General features: G+C 45.3%; 1 pseudogene; it reads left to right on the top strand.

Moving 5' to 3' along the window:
- Window positions 1-3,435: 3,435 nt before the first annotated feature.
- LOC122640293 lies at window positions 3,436-4,863 on the top strand (annotated as a pseudogene).
- The last annotated feature ends 13,896 nt before the right edge of the window (window positions 4,864-18,759 follow it).

Here is an 18,759-nt window from a genome sequence, read left to right as displayed (position 1 = left end):
TTGTCCAGGCTAGGTTTTGACACCCTTAGGTCAATGTAGGGGTGTCAATGGGCCGGTTCGGGCTGGTTTCGGTTCGGGCTTTTCGATTTCGGTGTGACTTTTATAGAAACCGAAACCAAACCATTAAGAAATGTTCGGTTTCGGTGCGGTTTGGTTTCGTGTCGGTTTCGATTTATGATAACGGGTTGATATCGGTTTGGATTCGATTTGGTACCGATTTTATATAACTAGTAAGGTCCGATTAGTGCTAATTTTTCTTCTCTTTCTCTTTTAAGTACATAAAATATTTCAAATACAATGCATCTTTGTATCCTATGTCCTATGGCCTATGGATACAATTGGTTGGGTAATCACTAACAAAGGATATGAGATAAAGTGAGAAACTATCACAATACATTTAGGGGGCAATGGGGCATTAGGCATTTACTGATTTACTCATTTATCGGGTTAGGTCGGTTCGGTTTGGGTTCGGGCCTAACGGTTCGGGCTACCGATGTGCCGTCGGGCTAGCCCAAACCAAACCAAACCAAATCGTTTGCCTTTCTGGATCCACAAACCAAACTGAACCATTAAGAGTTCGGTCCGGTGTGGTCCGGGCTGGTTTGGGCCGGTTTCATCGGTTCGGGTTGGGTATTGACACTCCTAGGTCAATCTAAGGTATTGATCCTGGTTCAGATTCCAGAAACAGTTGAAAGAAATTAAGGAAAAGAGTTATTGTGGTGGACGTGCAATTAGGCTAGAATTGCTTCTCTACCGCCCAAACATTTTGGTGGATTGAGTGAGAATTTTTTTCACCCTAGATGAGAGATATAATTTTTTAGTTTTTTTTTTCCCCTTTTTCCGGGGTGTGATGTTAGATCTTTAGTTGTTCTATTCTATTGTTGTGCTTGCAAATGGAGGAAATTGTAAATCATGCATCGGTTTCTTCTTTCAAGTTCTAAAATGCTTAGTTTAGGGCTGCAATAGGTCGGGTTGGATTGAGCATTTTAAAACCCCAGCCCAACCCTTAGACCCCATAGCTAGGCCCAAGCCCGGCCCAACCTTGACTCGACCTGCCCTTAGGCTCGGAACAACCTGACCCTATTTGACCCTGATTATGGGGAGGGAAAGGGATTGATGCACGGGTTGGGCTCATAGTTCTAAGTATCGGTATCGTATCTCCCATATCGGGCGATACGTATCGATTTTGCTAGTCAATGATATCGATACCGTGTCGATACCATATCGGTAGCACGATACGGATAAGGGGTAAAATGGTCAGAAACTCATTTTTTAAGGAATTTTAGGGGTACTTTTGTTCGATACAACCGATTCAGGCCGATACCATATCGGTTTTGCATGTTGCCGATATCTGTTCTGATACCGTGCACTAAAACTATGGTTGGGCCGGGTCAGGAAGAAAATTATCAATTTTTACATAAAATAACATTATAAAAAAATATCTTATATCATTTATTATCTTCATATATAATATATAATATAACAAAATATGTGTGATGTTTAAAGTTTATAACATATGTATTATATGTTTTATATTAATATATATTTTATAGAATAACTTAAAATATGATCAGGTTGGGTCGAACTGGGCTTAGCTCGAGGCCCCAACCTTGGCCCGGGCCCGATCCCAACTCGAGGCGGACCAGGACGACCAAATATTGAGTTTTCATGTTTTACATGGACACAATACTGAAAAACAATCTTCAGCAGAAGCTTAATCTTGCGGTGCCTTGCAGTTCCGACTTAGGAGTTCGACATGTAGAAGATGTGACATCCAACAATGCGGAACTCAAAAAACAAAAGAGACCGGGTCAAAGAATTTTAATCCTACACTCATTATCGGTTACCGGTTTAATAGGATTCTTTACGCGTAAATCTGGGATAAAAATCCTCTCCAATTCTTTAATGTGGCAATGCTTGGCAATACCACCTTCATTGTATGACATGTGGCATATAAAAATCACGTGGTAGAGATTGATTTGCTCCATTTCATGAAGCCCAAACCCATTTGGCTTCCGGATCATCTCAACCCGAAGAGATTCTAAACCCAAAACGTAGAAAGTATGAATGAAAAAAAAAACGCAGCAAGGGTAACATTAACCATAGCGCCCCCCCCCCCCATCCATGGCTTCTCGCAAGGTCTTATCATCTCTTCTTAGGTCTTCCGCAGGTCGGTCTGCGTCGAAGCCTTCGATCATCAACCCTAGATCCCCTTCCCCATCACCTGCCTCTCGGGCTTCTCCCAAGGGTTTTCTCCTCAACAGCGGCAGCAGCACCAGCACCGTCTCCGACTTCCACCCCTCCGGCAACTAAGGGTGGTGGTCCCAGCGGTAAGATCACCGATGAATTTACAGGGGTTGGTGCCGTTGGGCGTGTCTGTCAGGTGATTGGTGTTGTCGTCGATGTTAGATTCGATGAGGGATTATTGCCTCCGATCTTGACTGCTCTTGAAGTTTTAGATAATTGGATCCGCTTGGTCCTTGGAAGTCGCGCAGCATTTGAGAGAGAATATGGTGAGGACCATTGCCATGGATGGTACTGAAGGGCTTGTTCATGGTCAGAGGGTTCTCAACACTGGCTCTCCCATCACTGTAAGTTTCTCCATCTACATCCCCCTTCCCCTTCATTGAACTAGTCGAATTAGGCATTGGAGCGTTTGTGTGGTTTAATATCATATTTCATTCTTTAACGTGTTCTATTGGTGAGGACCATTGCCATGGATTCGTTTTGTTTCAACTGTTGTTCTCTGATTGATCTCTTTTGACCTTAGATACAAGTTCATCTGAGATGATTAGGAGTTAGATTACGATGTTTATCTTGTATTTGTCATTTGGGTTCAGATTTCTCCTTGATTTGACATACTCTTTTTGATTTGTGGATGGATTATTAGGTTCCTATTTGTAGGGCTACTCTTGGCTGTATCATGAATGTTATTGCTTAGTTGGAAAGCCAATTGACGAGAGGGGTGATATAACTAAGATATCTGAATTCCTTCAGCTCCGTTAGTGTTAGCTAAGTCTTTTACTACTCAGCAACGGACATCAATCTGCATTGGCGAGTGAAGTAGAAGACGACGAAGGATTTGCATCAGGGTTAAAATCTGAAAAGAAAGTCAGACTTCATAGGTGAGACTTGGGTCTACTTGCAAAGGAAACCGGACCTGGTTTCAGACCTTGAAGCTCTCCAATGGTGGGAAGGAGGGAAGGAGATGAATCGAGAGAGAGGAAGAGGGAAAGTCGAGGTGGTAAAGTGTATACCTTTTCTGCGTTTCGGGTTTAGAATCTCATCAGTTTATCATACGATCTTTATGTGCCATGTGTCACACAATGAAGGTGGTATTGCCAGATTAAAGAATTGGAGAGGATTTTTATCCATAAATCTGTTTGTAATTCTTAACGATAGAAACTTAATATTTTTTGGAGGAAACCCTAATAAATGAGGCAGCAGATATCGAAGAAAACAGAGGAAATTAACATGGAGGAGAAGAAGAAGAACACAATGACGACCCGCTCTCGTCTGCACTTGTCGTCCCACCTTCCCGACGAGTGCCTGGCGTACATATTCAACTTCCTGGGCTTCCTCGACCTTGAAAACTGCTCTCTTGTCTGTCGCAATTGGCTCCGGGTCGAGGGTAAATTCCGTCATCGCCTCTCCCTTGAACCCAAATCCAATTTCCTCCCTATCATCCCTTCTCTCTTCACGCGCTTCAATGCCGTCACCACACTTGCCCTCAAATCCGATCCCCACGGCAGATTCAAATACATCCCCATCCGTGACGAAGCTCTTGTCCTCATCTCTCTCCACTGTCCTAACCTCACTTGCCTCAAGCTCCATTGTTGCCAACAGTTGACCGATGTAGGCATTGCTACTTTCGCCCTCAACTCCAAGGGTACTTTAAAGGAATTCCATTGTATTGATTTCTGAAACTTTGGTGCCAAGGGCATCAATGCTATCCTCGATCACTGTTCCTCCCTCGAAGTGCTCTCCGTCGAGTATCCTCGCGGCCTTGCTGACACTAGTTCTACTCCTATCGGACCAGGTGTGGCTGCTTGCTCTCTTAAGACCATCTGCATCAAGCAGCCCTATAACGGTAATTTCGAACCGTTGATTTTGGGCTCCAAGAATCTCAGAACCTTGAAGATCGCCTTCTGCTCTGGGGATTGAGATAAGATCTTTGAAACCGCCATAGTAGTAGAACAACAACTCATCGGTCTGGTTGAGATACATCTGGAGACAATCCCAATAAGCGATGCCGCCCTCTTTTCTATCTCTAATTGCTTGGATTTGGAGATCTTGCACCTTGCTGAGACTCCCAATTGCACGAATGCAGGGCTTGTGTCCATCGCTGATCACCGCAAGCAATTGAGGGAACTCCACCTCTATAATTGGTCAAGGACTATCGATAAAGAGATAGGTAAGGAGGGGATTACTGTCATTACCAAACGGTGCCCTAACCTTGAGGAATTGATTATCTTTGGTGCCAATCCTACTTCTTTAAAATTGGATCTGCTCGCTGCCAATTTCCAGAATCTGGAGCGCTTAGCACTGTGTAGGAGTCACAAGATTGGTGATGCTGTGATTTCGTGCATTGCTGCTAATTGCATCGCATTGAAGAATCTCTGTATCATGTTCTGCCCTGTCACCGATCTTGGGCTGGAAGCGCTTATTCGTGGTTGCCCTAATTTGGTCACGGTGACGATGTGGCATTGCAGGGTAACTTGTTTTGGAACGGATCGGTTGAAGGCACATCGGGGTTCATTGGTTGTCAATTTCTTAACTAGCGAGAGCGATCCGTGTCTGTGTCCGTTTTGGGCCGATGCCAAGCGTTATTTCGCAACTAAAATATGTTTTCGCAATCCGTAGAGATATATAAAGAATCGTTAGGCTTTACATTTTGAAGAATCGTTAGACATTTTGAATTAGAATAAATGCTTGTTCCAGTAGAGAGATATATTGAGTCAGAAACTATATTCATACAGAGTTAAGAGTACAATTGGATGGAAAAGTTTTCAAACAACAGCACCATCTTATGGATCTTTCTCCTTTTGTTAGGAAAGAAATCTCTTCCCTGCCTCAACATTTCCACATAGTGGGTTGGCATGGTCTAGCCCATTTGGGTTGGGCCAGGTTTGGATGAGCCAACTGGGCTGGGTTAGGACCCAACCCAATGTCGGGCTAGGCCAGGCTTGGGCCAGACACAAATGCTCTTGAGCTAAGTCAGGTTTCAAACCTGCCTGAGTTCACATCTTTTCATAGGGGGGCTGCATGTGAAATGAACCAAACACCCCTGTTTTGGCTGGGTTGGATCCTCCAACTACCGCCATAGCTGTAGGAGAACCGAATTCCGTGAACTACCCTGTGGTTCTTGCCACATCAGCCGATTCTGTGATCATATCAAGTTCAAAATTATGGTGACCCAACAAGAACTGAACCAGATACTAGACTACCCCTGTTTTTTGCTTCCCCTCTTACTAGTTTCTGAAACTGGCCTTCCATATCCTATACTCTTGTGAGGCTGTGCTAACCAGTAACCACCATCCAATATATTGAACTAGTTTCTCTTCCAATCTCTACTGCTTTTGCAAATCTTTATAGGTACTTCGTAGTTGCATTCTCTTACACATTGGATCCATTTCATGGATGGTAAAATTTCTTGTACTTGGAAAGGTTTTCCAAACTTTTCTACAAATGACGTTGCAACCACCATGGGAGGATTTTATTTTTTCTCTTTTCGTATGTTATGGAAAATAGCCCATGGCTTTGTTCTTTCTCTATATGATGGTTGTGATCATCATTAATCAGTAATTCATCACCACCTTCACCACCTTCACCACCTTTGTATAAGGGCTACTGTACATTGATCAATTTCTAGTAGTTCAGATTTGTTGGGGTTTCACGAGGAAGATGAAATTAATAATCCCACATTGGGTGTAAGTAGTCAAATATGAAGACTCATAGGTATTTCTGCACCCTTTGACTAGCTTTTAAGGATGAGTTCTACCCAAATCCTAACCAGAGTTGAGGATAGGGAAAATCCCTCCAAGAATATAGGGCTGGCCTCAACCCAGGCCTGGCCCGGCCCAGCCCTGTAGGGGCTTAGGGTGTGGTCAGGTTGGCCAAATATTTTTTTTTGACACAGTTGGTTCATGTTAAGACAAAATTACTCAAGTTATATTGTTCGCCATAATAAACAACACCATTGTTATCATGGAGAAAGTTTTTCGTCACCTAAGATGGAGAGAGAATATCTTCATCCACTATGATGTGATCCTATGATTAACTCTTGGGCATGTGAGTTTCATTATCAATTCCCACATTTAGTAGAAAGTGGAAAACACCCTCCTCAGATCAATTAATCCAAAGGACATATGTTGTGGCCTAAAATGTTTTTCTCTTCACCAGGAAAACTCAAAAGATTGTTGTTGCAGTTGCTAGTATTAACTATCAAATATTCCTTCTCCTTGGTTTTTGTTTAGGATCAGGGGTATTGCACGTCCAGTGCCAACTTCTTATGTCACATTCAGCTTTGTAACAAGCCCATAAACAAATGGGCTGGGATTGGGGCTACGCTTACTGCTTTACTGTTGTCAAGCTCATCAATGACTGAGTTTTCCTTCACCCACCGATCTGACCCTTCAATTGAACCTAAAAAGGTATTTTGGACCTTTGCTAACAAGCGCACATCACACCACCACAAAAAACTTTCGCCCATACTATCTGGCAATGGTGCCAAAGAGACAATTTTCTTCTACTGGACACTGCCCACTGGAATGGTGCCAAAGAGACTTATGGTCGCACGGGGAATGATGCACAGGTCTATGAGATTAGAAAGAAGGCTAATGCCACTACCCAACAGGAGCTCTCTGTCTCCAAATACTATGGTGCCCTCAAGAACATGTGGCAGCAATTGGATCATTACTCGACTATCGCCCCTCTCACATCGATCTGGCTGCCTATCGCAAACATGTTGACAAAATACGTGTCTATGATTTTTTGGCTGGACTAAATATGGAGTTTGATCCTATTCGGGTGCAAGTACTTGGGCAGTCCCCTTTTCCATCCCTAGAACAGGCCTTTGCCTTAGTTCATAATGAGGAATCTCGTCGGTGTTATCTTGCATTCCTCTCATTGTTGATCGCTCCGCCTTGCAAGTTGCTTCCAGTACTCCTTCTCTTACCACTACTGATGGTGGTACTGCTGTCTCTAAAGGTCCTGTCAAGTGTGAACACTGCAACAGGCTCTATCATACTAAGGCTCAATGCTGGAAGCTCCATGGGAAGCCTGCTGATTTTGAGAAAAAGAAAGCCCGTGGGAAGTTTAAGCCCAAGGCTCATATGGCTGATTCTCCTACTCCTGCTGCTGCTGCCCCTTCATCTGACATTGGGCTTACTCAGGATGAGCTCCTAGCTTTTCGTCGCATGCTACAGGCCTCTTCCGCTGCCTCCACTACGGCATCTACACCTGCTGCCCCTCCTGGTTCTAATTTTGCCTTAGGTACTCCAGTCAGTAGTCTGTGTGCATCGGCTGTATCCAGTCCTTGGATTATAGATTTCAGTGCCACTGACCACATGACTGGCTCCTCCCATGTATTTCATCTTTATTCTCCATCTTCTGGCAAAGACAGTGTTCGAGTAGCTAATGGTTCCCTTTCTCCTATTAATGGGAAGGGTTCCATACGCTGCTCCCCTACCCTTTCATTAAAATCTGTTTTGCATGTTCCGTCCTTTTCTACCAACCTTCTCTCTATTAGTAGTCTCACTAGAGATCTGAATTGCAAACTGACCTTTTTCCCTTCTCATTGTGTCATACAGGATCTGGAGACGGGGCGTACGATTGGGGGTGGTAAGATGCAGGGTGGTCTCTACTTACTTGACCCGGGTCAGCCTTCTACTTTGCATTCGGCTTCCTCTATAGCTCATCATTTACAGTCCACCTCGTCCCCTGACCTTCATCTCTGGCACTGCCGACTTGGTCATCCATCCCTTAGTACTTTGTCTCTTTTGTTTCCGAGCTTGATTAAGCATTGTAATAGGAATGAGTTTTTATGTGAGGCTTGTGTTTTGGCCAAACAGACTCGTTCCAGTTATTCTTCATTAAATAAAAGAAGTGAGTTTCCTTTTGCTTTGGTTCATTCTGATGTGTGGGGCCCTTGTCACGCCCCTATTCCAGACAAGGAATATAATATCATATAAAGGGTGACTAGGACGACGCGTGTCATCCTACTAAACCGCCCGGATCACTGACACAGTGTCCCAACGCACAGTCATATCCAATATTAACACAATATAATATCAGAATGCAGAAAAGAGGAATATTACATTCCAAGGATCAGTAGTATTGCGGAAGCGTATAAATCGAATAGTTACAAGATGTTCAAAGCTAGATGATAAATACAGTAATTAGTTACATTTCCAATGATCATCTAATAACTATCAAAAATGGTATTACAGTAAGTATTTCACCATAGGCCTTAGCCTCAAAAGTAATCAAAAAGGGATCGAGTCCCGAATATCCTCACGGCCCGTAGGCACAATCATCGCAAGGACACCCGTCGCCATGTTCCTCAAACACGGCCTCCGGTTCCTCCTCACCGATCTCATCGTATCCCGAGGGCTGAACTCCAAGTCCTGCGAGATATCCGTCACCTGCACCATAATCTAAAAAAATGTGCGCACGAGGGGGTTAGCTCCACTGAGCCAGTGAGGGGATGGGAATGCACAAACACGCAATTCACATAGTCCAATGATGCATGCACATGTTAAGTTCATTTTTCCACCTAACAAACAACTAAGTCAATGGCATATGCTATCGTGACAACTCGGGAGACACTGTGGGTCACTTAACTTATCGCCACAATGAAACCTCAATTGTCACGTGGGACCTACGCCGATCGAAGCCTCCAAGACCACTCGGTGGCGGACCCCGATAACCAATACTACCATGATCGGCCTCTCCCACCTCCACGAATCCGGTGTATCGATTACCCAACACCTAAACCCCGTTGGTAAGGGTCGTAGCATAAGGGTGTGAAATCCTAGCCACAATATACTACATGCAAGTCCTATCGTCCCGAGAGGTAATCCGGCGCATCAACTTTTCATCCGGTTTAGTGCCGGTTACCAAGACGCACGGCGCATCTGATTCAACATGACATTCAACATAATTTCTTCATAAATGTTTATAGAGTTCGGGTTAAACATCGTATCCACCGCACCGAGACCCATCAAGATACAACATTATCAATCAACATTATAACACATAGATATAAAATTATGCAATATGCGCACACATGCTTATTAATTATAATGAGTACATAATATATAGTGCAATAGTAATAACAAGCCCAAACAACCAAACCCACTCACAACGTATACGCCAAGCACCCAGTTTATCAGTTGTCGCCTCGATCAAGCAATAAGCCACAAAAGTGAATATTTTAACCTATACAAAGAGTGGAATAAGGTTAAACGAGCGAAAGGAACGGATCCCCAAAAGATCTCCCATAAACACTTAAGTATAAGGTTTCGAGACGAAGTGGTTGCGGGAGTGGTTTCATGCCCAAATTCGCAACCACATGTAAATCCTAGGAAACCGGGACAGCTTTTAGTCAAGGTCGGATGCGATGTGGTTTCAAAAACTGAATCCAAGTGTAAATCCGAGCTTCACAGGGGCTCAGGACAATTTTTGCCAAGGTCGGATGCAGATGTGGTTTCAGAAAAACTGAATCCGAGTGTAAATCCGACCTTCACGAATCCTTCTCGGGAAGGTAGTTTCAGGGGGTTTCTTGCAGTGCGAAATCACATGTAACCCTCACACCTTCAGGTCCAAAATCCGAAGGATTCCCCTCCAAGGACCCCATTTCAAGTGGTTTTTAAGGCACAAGGACTTCTAGAAAACTCTATCCTAAGCTCCTTAGGGTCCAACCTTAAATCCCCCAAATGGCAATGAGAACCCTCACATTAGAGCTCATAATGGAGTAAACTAACTCCACCATAGCTTGGCTTTAAAGCTCCATCTACTCCCTAGGTTCCAAGAGAGATCTAGGTCAATCTCTCCCATTACCCAACCCCTTTTTTGAAATCCAAAATAGAAGAAGGAAGAAGCTTACCTACCCCCCAAGATGAGAGCTCCACAATTTCTGCCCAAGAGATGGGGTCTCCACCTTCCTCCAAGCCTCTCTCTCCTTCCTCCTTCTCTTTCTCTCCTCTTTCTCTCCTCTTTCTCTCCTCCACGATTTAGGGTAGAAGAGGATGTTGAAGAAGAAGTAATGTTCTCTCCCCCTCCTCCTCTCTTTATAATAAATGGGTCTATGGGTACCCTTAGTCAAATGGGTCATGAGGCCTAATGGGTCAACCCATTAGTCCTATGTGGGTAAGTGGATGGAATAACCCATCATTGGGCCAATAGGTTAAATGGGCCTGCCCACAACCTTAATTAAGGAAAAGCCCATTCTTAGATGGGCTCATATGAGATGGGTATAAGTCCCCAATGTACTTCCTAAAGGTACGCGGGACCCGAACTTAATTTATTCCCTTCTCTCATGAAATAGCTCGAGCGGTTCAAGCCCGGACCCGCACTTCGAGGTTACCAAGGGAAGAATAATTAATAAGACTTGAGGCTAGAACTTACTTTTCCCCTGTCATGGTTTATTACCCATGACCCGAACAGCTTTCGCCACGGCAACGCTAAGCTCATCACCGAACGAAATATCCAATTGAGGTGACGGTCCAGATGCTCTCTCCGAACTCCTCGCTTCCCGGCTGGTACTTGGAGGGTAGTCGGCGAAGTCGCCGTCAACGAACTTTCCCCATCGGCGGTTGAGGAATCTTTCCTCCACAGGCAAACCCGTCTTTGTGGTCAACGATTTTGTAGCTAGGTTTGACCATCATGGAGAACAGTCACCATACATGGCGCGTATCTACACGTCACGAGAAGAAATGATATTTAATTATATCCTGGGACGGTATAACATCCCCCCACCTTATAAGAAATTTCGTCCTCGAAATTTGACGTACCTTGTAAATAGGCAAGAAAAGGGTATTTCGCCCGCATTTCTACCTCCGCCTCCCAAGAAGCTTCCTCTTCCTGATGGTTGCACCATTTTATCTTCACATAATGAATGGGCCGGTTGCGAAGATGAACAACCTTGCTGTCCAAAATCTTTTCAGCACTCTTTATAGGACATGTCGGCGCAAGTTCGGTGGTTCATGCGTCAATACATGGCTTGGATCATGGACATACTTCCTCAACATAGACACGTGGAAGACGTCGTGCACACCTTCTAAAGATGGAGGGAGTGCTAACCGATATGCCACCGGTCCAATCCGTGCAAGGATCTCAAAAGGTCCTATAAATCTCGGACTCGGCTTGCCCTTCTTGTTGAAACGCATCACCCCTTTGGAGGGTGATACCTTAAGGAACACTTTATCGCCAACGGTGAACTCAAGGTCCTTCCGTCTCAAGTCCGCATAACCCTTCGCCTGGGTCGAGCCGCTTGATCCGCTCACGAATCAAGTCCACCTTCTCGCATGTTGCCTGAATCAACTCGGGTCCAAGAATACGCCGTTCACCTACTTCGTCCCAATATAACGGTGTCCGACACTTCTTCCCATACTGAGCCTCAAACGGTGCCATGCCTATAGTAGCCTGGTAACTGTTATTGTAAGCAAACTCAATAAGTGAGAGATGCTCGTCCCAGCTGCCTTGCATATCAATGGCACAAGCTCGGAGCATATCTTCTAATGTCTGAATAGTCCTCTCCGACTGTCCGTCGGTTTGAGGGTGGAAGGCTGTACTAAAACTCAACAGTGTACCCATTGCCTTCTGAAACCCTCCCCAGAACTTAGATGTAAATCTGGGATCCCGATCGGAGATGATGCTGACAGGAACTCCGTGTAGACGAACTACATTATCAATGTACAAGCGAGCCAGCTTGTCCATCGAATAGGTAATCTTCATGGGGATGAAGTGAGCCGTCTTTGTCAATCTGTCAACGACAACCCATATGGTATCGACACCTCTAGGCGTGCGGGGCAACCCGGTGACAAAATCCATGGTAACATGCTCCCACTTCCACTCTGGAACAGGCAATGACTGTAAGAGGCCATGAGGTCGCTGTCTATCCGCCTTCACCTGCTGACAAGTAAGACATTTTGCCACATACTCAGCCACATCCCTCTTCATTCCACTCCACCAGTAATATTCCTTCAGATCTCTATACATCTTCGTACTACCTGGATGAATAGAATAGGGAGAGTCATGGGCCTCAGCTAACACTTCCTTCCTCAACTGAGGGTTACTAGGAACACATAGCCGTTGTCTGAACATGAGAACACCACTCTCTGTTAAAGTAAAATCCAGTTCCCGCTGCGTGTCCCCCTTGATAGCCTCAATAACCTTTTGAATCTCCTCATCAGAAGCCTGGGCTGATTGAATTCGCCCTACCAGTGTGGATTGTATTGATAAAGCTGATAGAGATAAGGTAACACCATCAACCAGTAATTCCAGGTCCATCCTTCTAGCTTCCTCGATGAGTTTCTCACTGGCTGCTAGTGATGCCAGTGACAAGGACTGAGATTTCCGGCTCAGCGCATCCGCTACTACATTTGCCTTGCCTGGGTGGTAATGGATAGTACAATCATAATCTTTCAACAACTCCAACCACCGTCGCTGCCTCATATTGAGCTCCTTTTGTGTAAAGAAGTATTTGAGGCTCTTGTGATCACTGTATATTTCGCTCTTCTCACCATATAAATAATGTCTCCAGGATCTTCGAGCGAAAACCACAAGCAAGCTCCAAATCATGGGTCGGGTAGTTCTTCTCATAGTCCTTCAATTGCCGAGAAGCATAGGCCACTACCTTCCCATCTTGCATTAGAACACAACCCAAGCCCATTTTAGATGCATCATCTTGTAGACTACCATCCCTCCAGTACCATTAGGAATGGTAAATACCGGAGCGGAAACCAGCCTCGCTTGAGCTCTTGGAAGCTCTTTTCACAGCTATCGACCACTCGAACTTCACTCCCTTTCGGGTCGGTCCGTGTCATAGGAGCGGAGAGCCTTGAGAAGTTCTCAATAAATCTCCTGTAATAGCCGCTAGTCCCAGGAAACTACGAATGTCCGCCACATTCTTGGGTATCGCCCGATCAACTATCGACTTCACCTTGCCAGGGTCAACCTCTATACCCTTACCGAAAACAAGGTGTCCCAGAATGCCACTGTTGTAGCCAAAACTCACACTTACTTGAATTTGGCGTACAACCGTTTCTCCCTTAGGCGTTGCAATACTAGGCGGAGATGGTCCGCATGCTCCTCGTCGCTCTTGGAATAGACCAAGATGTCATCAATGAAGACAATGACATACTTGTCTAGAACATCGTGGAACACCCGGTTCATCAACTCCATAAAGGCGCCGGGGCATTGGTCAGCCGAAGGACATGACCAAGAACTCATAATGACCATAGCGAGATCCTGAATCTTGTCTTGCTGATATCACTATTTCGATCTTCAATCGATGGTACCCTGACCGGAGATCAATTTTCGAGAACACCTTCGCACCCTGTAGTTGATCGAATAGGTCATCGATCCTAGGCAAAGGATACCGGTTCTTGATTGTCAATTTGTTGAGCTCACGGTAGTCAATGCACGACGCATACTACCGTCCTTCTTTTTCACAAACAACACAGTGTGCTCCCCAAGGAGATACACTGGGTCTAATGAAACCCTTCTTCAACAGGTCCTTCAACTGCTCTTGTAGCTCCTTTAGCTCGATTGGGGCCATCCCGTAAGGTGCCTTGATACTGGGGCTGCACCAGGAATCGAGATCTATCATGAACTCTGCTCGCGATCCGGTGGCAACCGCGTTAGATCCTCGGGAAAGACATCGGAAAGTCTTTCACCACGTACAACTCTTCCAAAGGCTCGCCTTTGGCTTCGGTCTATCACGGATGCTAGATAACACGACATCCCTCTCCAACAACTTGTACTTGGAGGCGAGATGATAACTTTCTTGGGTCTCTCCCGCTTAGTACCCATAAACACAAACTCTTCACCTTCACGGTTTGAATAGAACCTTCCTCTCGAAGCATTAGGCTGGCTTTGTGAGTTGATAGCCAGTCCATTCCCAAAATCACATCAAAGTCTTTCATATCCAGCAGTACTAAGCTTGCTTGAGTCCGTGACCACCCACACATACCGGGCAAGGATCATAAACCGAGTTAAGTTCAACCTTGCTACCGTTGGTGTTGACTATCGTTTACGGGCCATTAGCTTTGGTTCAATGGACATCTTCTTAGCAAAACTAGGGGACACAAAAGAGTGTGATGCCCCGAATCAAATAAAGCATAAGCGGAGAGCAAACAAGAACGACACTGACAAGCAACAGACAACCAATCATAGAAACAAAAGCTATTATATGCACATCTTAAGAGTAGAGTGCATTACCGTAATAACACTCGGGATCGGCCTGGGCCTCTTCATTTGTCAGAGAATACACCCGACCTTGAGATCTATGGGCCGGAGCAGGAAGAAGAGAACGCACAATCGCCTTGGCTTGGGGTGCCTTTTGTGTAGCTGCACTGGAGGACCTATCATCCGCGGATGAGGCAGTCTCGAACCATATGCCCGGACTCCTTGCAATTGTAACATATAAGAGTCCAGGAACCATAGTGAGGAGTTGATGTAGGCACTGGTGCTTGCACCGCATCCGACCTCCCGGGACTGGACCGAAAAAGTAGTAGTGTAAGATCCTCTCCTTTGGAATTTTGTGGATCCCCTAGGTTCGTGAGAGGTCATGGGCCTTTTACCACTGAATGGCCTGTAATTCTCTCTCTCTTGGTCCTCAATCACCTTAGCGGCTGGACCGTCTCGGCGTAAGTAGGGTACTTGTGTAGCACCACGAAGTACTAATGCTAGGTCTAAGCCCCTTCTCAAACTTCCTAGCCTTCACATTCTCGGCCTTCATGTGTACCGGGCGAAGTAAAACAGCTCCTCAAAAGCTTGCTTGGTACTCAAGGACCGATTTGGATCCTTGAAAGAAGCTCATAAACTCAGACTCCTTCCTATCACGAAAGTTTTGAGGGAAGAAATTTTTGAAGAAGACTTCCTTGAATTGAGCCCAAGTTGCCTCTGGGTGAGTTGCCCAAAAATGGTCTTTAGAGGAGAGCCACCACGCATCGAGAATCACCCGAGCTGGTAGGTAGCACACCGGATCTTGTCCGTGTCATTGCATCGTATCACTTCAAAGATTCTCTCAAGATCCCTTATAAATGTTGCTCGGGAAAAAGGAATCATGGGCCATCTTGTAGAAGGTTGGAGGACGATGTTTCTGAAATCTCTCCGATAACCTAGCAGCATCCACCCAAGCCGGAGTCACCGCTTGGACCGAAGGAGCCACAGAAGTGGAAGGTAGAATAGGTGCTGGCACCTCTTGTGTCAAAGGAATTCCGGCGGTGGCTTGAGCCGAGAGGAACACTAGGTGCAGCGGAACCCACGGGGGTGGGGGAGGATTGACTTGCACGGAGGAGGCACTGGCGCCTTTCCCTAACAAAGGCTTGGAACATAGCCGTCATGTTTTGCATAAATTGGCGCTGCTCTTGTTGCGCCTCCCTATGCTCTCGTTCCATGGATTGCAACCTATTGCTCAACAACGCGGCGACATCCGCATTATTACTAATTGGCGGTGCTACCGGTAGAACCGTATTCAAGCCTCACCGGCCTCTTCCCTAGCGGAGAACGGTTGGCATTTGACCGTGTATTAACCATGGTTCACACTGGTTACAGTCAACACCCACAGTTATAGGCACAATTGCAATATTAAGCAAACCAATCAAAAAAATCGATTTGCAAAGGTAAACATAGGTTACACGAGGGGTAAGGGAAGCAATTATGAGGGTAATAAACATTAGAAACAAGTTGGTTAAGCAAAACAGGGCCAAAAAACCTTTTCTGGCAGGGTCGGATTTACATGCGGTTTCACTAGGCTGCATCCGAGTGTAAATCCGACCTTCACAGGACCAAAGGCTGGTCTCGGGAATCCGCGGATTCACAGTCGGATTCAAAATCTTGCATCCGAGTGTAAAACCGCATGGTCCAAAACAGAATTTCTAACTCGAAACTCTACTTCCAAAACCCAAATTCCTATTTCTAAACACCCCCTACGCTCTGGAGAACCCAAAACCGCACTCGTTCCTTGCTCCCTCTCCCTTCTAGGTGGATTTTTGGCACTCAATCCACGCACAACAGCTCCGATCGAGTTCAGGTATGCCCTCTTCCCTCTCTATCGATCTATCTCTTTCTCCTTTCGACTTCTATTATGGAGAAACCCCAAAATCCATTTCGGGTTTACAAGATTTGGGTTTTTTTTGTTTTCTCCTAGCTATTTAGATGGATTTTTGTCCATCCTACCTTCGTTTCCCTTCATATGCAACCTAGTTGGGGCATTTCCCCCAATCTTGCACCATCACCAAGGGTTTGGGTTGGATTTTGGAGAAATCCCCAAACCCTAACCGAAATTCTATGTCTTTTTGCCCAATTCAAGTTCGGTTTTGCTAGGTAGGCTTGGTGTATATAATTTGGGGTTGTCTCAAGCCATTACTTATTTATTTCTTGCAAATTGGAACTTCAAGAATCACATCTGAATTTTCTTTTAGAGATTCAAGCATTATTTACCACAATTTAGCTCCATATATTGCTTGAACTAGGTATTTAGTATAAACTTCATGTGTTAGGTGTACTATGGCCATGTATGTATATTGTTTACCATGTCATTCAACTTCCAAACACAAAACTGAAAATTTCCTCTTTGGATCTCTTAGTATATTTCTTATCAAATCAGTCCAACTTTGTTTGAACTAATTGCTTGTATGATATAATGCTTCTCCAAGCATAAATGTGGCCATGTACTTTTATCCTCTATGATTGCATCTACATGTTGGCCATGCATTCCCCTTTTCCCTAACTCCTTAGACCATTCACAACAAACTTTTCCTAGTACATTCCCTGCTGTAATTTGGTTAATCTGTTGTAGAAATCAAGGTCTAGGTTCTAACTCCTTGTCTCGTTTCATTGTATATCTGCTTAGACCTTAATATCCAAGCATGGACTTAATATATTTCTGTATTCTCGGCCTTCTTTGGTTGCAGATTAGGGAATCTAAATGGCTCCTAGAACAAGGCGTGCACGGGCCGAACAAGCTGCCCCAGTTGCTTTGGATACGCAATGGTTCCAAGACCTAGAGAAACAGGAGATGTACCAAGACCACTTTCGCTTTAAGAATATCTTGGAGGGAAGAGATGTGGTACTGGAAGACCTCAAGGCCTACAAGGTAGGGCCGAGATTTGAAGCACTGGGGTGGTCCAACCTCCTCAACCTTCCAGAGCCATTCTATCCCAAGCTCGTTCGTCACTTCTACGCCAACCTGCACACCGAGAACCTAGGCACACGAGATTACCGGATCCTCTCTTATGTCAAGGGAGTCACCATATCCTTCACGGGGCACGCATTGGCGCATCCTCAATGTAGCTATCTCGGGAAGAGAAGACCTCTGCGCACCATGGAAGAATCCCTACTCCTTTCTCGGAGAGAGGCATACGGGGAGTTATACAGGGAGCTTACACGTGGGGCATTCGAGAAGAAAGTGCCGAGACTTCTTTTGCCAATTCTCCCAGGATATTGAGTCGGATTGTGCAAGCCAACATCGTGCCTATAGCCGGTCACCGCACCATGCCTTCCATCTTCGTAGGCTATGTGGCCTATCACCTCTACAAAGGTATCCCCATCTGCTCGCCCTACATTATCATGTGGACCATGGATCATGCGGGCGAAATCCCGGAGGAACTTAGATTTACCCTATGGGAGGTTGCTCACTACTATTTTCCAGCATTTTGGAGTTGACTTGAGTGAGGAGGATCAAGACTTAACCGAAGATCCACCTCTAGATCGTAACGCAGTGGCGAGGATGCAGTGCGATGGATGCATATAGTGATGGGGAGCCATTGGTCCCAGCAGAGGTCACGGGCCCGAGCCTCGGTGCAGAGCCTCCTCCTCGGCCGTGCATGCGGCCTCTTCATCCGAGATTGCTCCTAGTGGGTCGACATCGACAGGATTCTTGCAACTCGGGCCGGATGAGCACCGGCATGGCTCGGGGTTTGAAGGAGTGAACACTAGGCTCGATGCATCGAGGCAGACGCATGGAGAGCCTCGAGCGCGATGGAGGACTTGCACTCCTACCTCCATGATGAGGGCACAGAGGACGAGCCCAGTAGTGATGATGAGATGGAGCAGTAGACCTCCTGTCCATTCCCACCATGCTCTCAATGGACCCCTAGCTTTTTGTCTTACCATGCAGCAAATTTATTTTTCTTTTTCTTGGTTGTAAGAATTCGAAGTCTACAGTTCAGCTGAATTTTGTTGTAATCACTCATTTGGCTTATGGAAATGTATTAACAACTGAACCTAAGGAATATATCTATAAATATATACACATGTCTTTTCCTTCCACTCTTTGTACCTATTATTTGCTATTGTCTTCGGCTTTCTCCTAAGCTAGCCTTCTCCCTAGCATTCACACACATTCAATTATGCATTGTTAGAAGCTTTTATTTTAGCAACCTATTGTGTAGAGTAAATCACAATTCCGCTTAGGCATGGTGGTGCAGCATCTCGCTCGATACCACGCCTGTCACGCCCCTATTCCGACAAAGAATATAATATCATATAAAGGGTGACTAGGACGACGCGTGTCATCCTACTAAACCG

The sequence above is a fragment of the Telopea speciosissima genome, chromosome 9 (assembly GCF_018873765.1).
Source record: "Telopea speciosissima isolate NSW1024214 ecotype Mountain lineage chromosome 9, Tspe_v1, whole genome shotgun sequence".
NCBI classification, from domain to species: Eukaryota; Viridiplantae; Streptophyta; class Magnoliopsida; order Proteales; family Proteaceae; genus Telopea; species Telopea speciosissima.
Note: the sequence above shows the minus strand (reverse complement) of the source record. Positions and strands in the feature narration are given on the sequence as shown.